The 4,894-nt window shown below is 46.6% G+C and overlaps 1 long non-coding RNA gene across 1 annotated transcript; it reads left to right on the top strand.

Moving 5' to 3' along the window:
* The first annotated feature begins 728 nt into the window (after positions 1 to 728).
* On the top strand, positions 729 to 4,547 carry LOC140380200 (uncharacterized). The gene is made up of 2 exons (XR_011931025.1): positions 729 to 985; positions 2,922 to 4,547. It is a non-coding gene; the product is annotated as an uncharacterized lncRNA (long non-coding RNA).
* Positions 4,548 to 4,894: the final 347 nt, after the last annotated feature.

Below are 4,894 nucleotides of genomic sequence, written 5' to 3'. Positions count from 1 at the left end.
CTCCCTCCCTTGACTCCCTCCCTTGACTCTCTCCCTTGACTCCCTCCCTTGACTCTCTCCCTTGACTCCCTCCCTTGACTCTCTCCCTTGACTCCCTCCCTTGACTCTCTCCCTTGACTCCCTCCCTTGACTCCCTCCCTTGACTCCCTCCCTTGACTCTCTCCCTTGACTCCCTCCCTTGACTCTCTCCCTTGACTCCCTCCCTTGACTCCCTCCCTTGACTCTCTCCCTTGACTCCCTCCCTTGACTCCCTCCCTTGACTCCCTCCCTTGACTCTCTCCCTTGACTCCCTCCCTTGACTCTCTCCCTTGACTCCCTCCCTTGACTCTCTCCCTTGACTCCCTCCCTTGACTCCCTCCCTTGACTCCCTCCCTTGACTCTCTCCCTTGACTCCCTCCCTTGACTCTCTCCCTTGACTCCCTCCCTTGACTCTCTCCCTTGACTCCCTCCCTTGACTCTCTCCCTTGACTCTCTCCCTTGACTCCCTCCCTTGACTCTCTCCCTTGACTCCCTCCCTTGACTCCCTCCCTTGACTCTCTCCCTTGACTCCCTCCCTTGACTCTCTCCCTTGACTCCCTCCCTTGACTCCCTCCCTTGACTCTCTCCCTTGACTCCCTCCCTTGACTCCCTCCCTTGACTCCCGTCCTTCCCTCCTCCCCTCCTCCGCCCTGGGGGAGGACCTTCTCCTCCCGCCCGCCGCCGCCGTCAGCCTTTTCCCCCGAGCGGTTCATCCGGACGAATGAAGCCGACCGAGCGATGTCACTGTCGGTCTGGCGTTTAACACGGAGGAAGACACGGGCACTTGGACGTTTCCTGGCTTCGCTTTCAAACGTTGGATGACACTGGCCGTTTTTTATTTGTATTTGTTGTACTTGGCCCTTGTGTATAATCCGAATAAAGCGGTGAAAGGATGAACACCTGGGTGAGGAGCCGGAGGAGCGAGCACAGCCTGGGAGCGGAGCGGGAGCACTTCGACAAGCAGCAGGTAAGCGGGGGGAGGATGGCGTCGCTTCTCCGGCTCTGGCGCGGTGGTTTTCGGCGGGAATTGAGCACATGTAGGCCCGCCGATGGCCCAGCTCTGACTGCGCAGACCACCGCCGTTTAATTCAGTGTCCGGATTAAATAACGTATCGAATGTGTTGAAGCGGAACCGCATGAAGTCTTCCCCGAGCTAAACTGCGCACGAGGCGGACAGAGAGGCTCGTGCTCACCGCGGCGCTAAAGGGAAACTTGCCAGGTCTGGTTCTTTAGCTTCGGGTTTGTAATAAAATGATGCCAATTCTTTCTAGTGAGCACTCGTTTGTATTTGACATCTCTGCCCTATATGCGGCCTTCTTAGTGTAGGTAGGTGAAAGTCCTTGGCTGTGCTTGTGGATGTGATGGAGGGTGAAGTCCGGGGCAGGTGCTCACTCCTCTGGACACATGACAGGGCAGGTGCTCACTCCTCTGGACACATGACAGGGCCGGGGCAGGTGCTCGCTCCTCTGGACACATGACAGGGCAGGTGCTCGCTCCTCTGGACACATGACAGGGCCGGGGCAGGTGCTCGCTCCTCTGGTCCTAAGGGACTTTTTACGTTTCCGGGCACGTGCAGCCAGAAAAGGCTGCTCCTCCACGCCGTCCAGAACGTCTTTGACCACCGATCCACTCTCCTCCGCCATCTCCCGTCTCTTCAGACCGGAGACTAGCTCTTCTTCTTCTTCTTCTTCTTACTTTAACCTCGTTGTTGTTGTTGTTTTATGGCGGTTGGCATCCAAGTGTTGCATTACCGCCAGACTTTATTCCTCAGACTTTTTGTTTTATCGCGGTTGATATCCAAGCGTTGCATTACCGCCAGAATTTATTCTTCAGACTTTGTCGTATTCTTTAGAAGTTCTTCTTCCATTACTTTGGTGTTTCAAAGCACGTTAGAACATCCTCTTCCTTCTCATCCTCAATGTTCATTCCATGGCTCGAGCCTAACAAGAATAAAGTCGTTACTACACACATGTAGTGCTTTAACGCAAGAATGCAGACACTCTCAATGGCTTCAGCAATGGCGTCAGCCATTGCACATTATCTATATTATTGGCTTCAGCCATGGAATTGCATTGCAGATATTGTGTATTTTCACGATTGGCCAGCAGGGGCGCAATAAATGCCTTCACTTCCTCTTTTATTTTGATGGAACAGTTCCTCTCGTGCCGTGGTCTTAGCGTTAGCATCAGCATTAGCGGCGGGTCTCTGTTGCTAGGTGACAGGGAGGAGCGTTTTTAAAGAATAAAGTCTAAAGAATAAAGCGGTCAAATTGCCGCGCCGTTTCAGGGACCGCGGCATTTCCCTTATAGCCCGTTATAGCCTCATGGCTAACCCTAACCTTAACCCGGCGCGGTCTAAAACGGCGCTAAATCGCGGTCAAATAGCGGCGCAGTTTCAGGAGCCGCGGCGCCACATTTTAATGTTTTTTAATATTTAAAACTATGAAATGGCTATAAGACACCTATACATATTTTAGGATGTCAGGGCAATCCGTTTTCATTTGCAGTAGTACCAGTAAATTTGACATGTCTTGGTGGTTTACTTCCAAATAAAAGCAGAAGCAGCCAAAATCGGCACGACCATCATACTGGACAAAACTTCAGCACTTTTCATCCTTTCACACTTGTATCAACCCCACTTCTTACTTTATCTGTGAACCGAATCTTGCTAATATGATTGTCTTTTTAACTGATAATCTCTACAAACTTGCTTCTGTTTCTTATCGAGTAAGATCTGCGTCATATACACTGAAATACTCCCGTTTTTCAAAAAAATAAGTAAGATTTTGAGAATTACCAGGATAAATATACAGTACTGTTGAAGTAAAACCACACTTGATTCCCATCTTCAGGTGGGAGGTTTGTTGCTTTGTTGGCCTCACTCTGTTTTTCCGGTTGTTTCAGATCCGTGAGACTGTGCTGAGCTTCATCAGTCAGAACGGGCAGAAGCTCAAAGTCCAAGCACCTGCCTCACCCCTGACACCTGCTGCGGTAACGCGGACACGCACAGCCGGTCCGAGAGCTGGAGGAGGGTCTCGTCAGCCACAACTGGCCCAGTCTACGTCTTCAACAAGAGTCGCATTAGTGAATGTGTTGTGTGTAAACCACAATGCTAAAGTGTAATCACACAAAAGTGTTCCACAGCAAATAGGTGTTGCATTCATTATTAACAGTTTGAAATAACAGAAGCTCCGAGCACAGCCTAGTCTCAGTTTTAGTCCCCTGACCAGAGAAACGTCTCATTTTAGCCACATTTTGTTATATGGGTACTTTTTTAGCATTATCACTTAAAAATAATTTCTAAATGAATTCAACTAGAGTACAGTTTTAAAATGAACAAAACAAATGGAGAGATTTGGCTTGGAACAGGGGGCAGCAGCATCAACATAAACAAGACAAACGAAATATATATATGACAAAGATTGTACAAGTCACATACTAGAAACACACTGCAGTCAGTCCATGTCATTCAGTCATTGAAAACTGGGGGGAATGAGACGGTCTTAATCTCCTAAGCTCACACTGAGGAGCTGATGACCTCCAGAGCCAACTGTTCAAAGAGAGTCTGTCACTTATGCTCCTGGGCTTCAGGGTTTAAGCCAAATGTCAAACCAAGTCGGGATTATATTATTTTTGTAAAATTTTACTTTTCCGAAAACCTTAAACTTAAAACTCAGTTTGATGTTTTGCTGTGTGACAGCTCTTGTTCTGAATAAAAATACAGTTCTAATTGTTAAAACATATCCTGTTGCATGGGTTAGTTACATAATTATTTAAACACTGTTGACACCGGTAAGTTATTCCTCAATGTGGGCCATGGTCAGATGCCTTGCGCTAATTTACATCCCGCAGCACCGGTTAAAACATCTCAAATTCAAAGTGTTGGACCCAAAAAGATTTAATGCTTGTTAAAAACGTTCCTTAGGTTGTAGAACAAATTAGATCCATTTCTCATAAATGCACGTCACAGGACAGAAAAAATGTCTTTCATCCTCAGATGTCAAGTACCCATATACATGGTTCTCTCATATTGTGAATGCCCAAATATCTGAATATACATATATTCTTATTTTACTGTATTATGTGTTAAAAAAAAAAAAAAAAAATGTTTTCAATCAGTAGTGCTCATTTAGCTCTAGGGGCCCCCACAGCGGCACAGTCCACATGTCTCCTCTGACCCACACATGTCCAGAAGACATTTGTTCTTTGAGTATGTGTGACTTGTTTGTGTTGTCCCCAACAGTCCTATAGGGGGCGCCGTCCTTGGCCTGTGAGTACCTGAAGCACAGAGAGCTTCACTGGGCTGCGTTTCCTGCCATCTACATCAGCGTACCACAGTAAACGCACTCGTGCTCCCCACCACTGCAGCAGCCCAGTGTGGGGCTCATTCTTACCCTCACTTTCTCACTATGGACAATGGAGTTCTGTGAACATTGCACATTTAGTGTTCTATTTGTATCACTAGTGTTTACTGGCGTACTTTGTGTATATAACACATTATTTAATAAATCTACCACAGTTTGCGTTGTACTTCTGACTGTTTTTTCTTTTAGTGTTAAAAATGCAATGGCACTGTTTGTGTCATGGCCCAGGATCACTTGACTCTACGGAGCAGAGGAAATAGTCATAGAACCAGGGAAAGTTGCATAACTGTTCAAAAAATAAAGATCTTCCATTCAAAGAAAATGTTAAGTAAATATTTTATTTACAGTAATATGCATCCAACCACAATAACATGCTTTTATTCATGTATTTAACTATTTTATTTTACCCATTGCACCACCAGTGGTTCTAAACTAGGACACAAGCTACTACAGTATTACGTCAAGCCATGGCCCCAACAAAATAACTAATTGTATATAGGCTTTATAATAATT

Source organism: Eucyclogobius newberryi, unplaced genomic scaffold (genome assembly GCF_026437365.1).
Source record: "Eucyclogobius newberryi isolate DKJ021-1_F unplaced genomic scaffold, fEucNew1.0.hap1 SCAF_448, whole genome shotgun sequence".
NCBI classification, from domain to species: Eukaryota; Metazoa; Chordata; class Actinopteri; order Gobiiformes; family Gobiidae; genus Eucyclogobius; species Eucyclogobius newberryi.
This window is presented reverse-complemented; position numbering and strand designations above follow the sequence as displayed.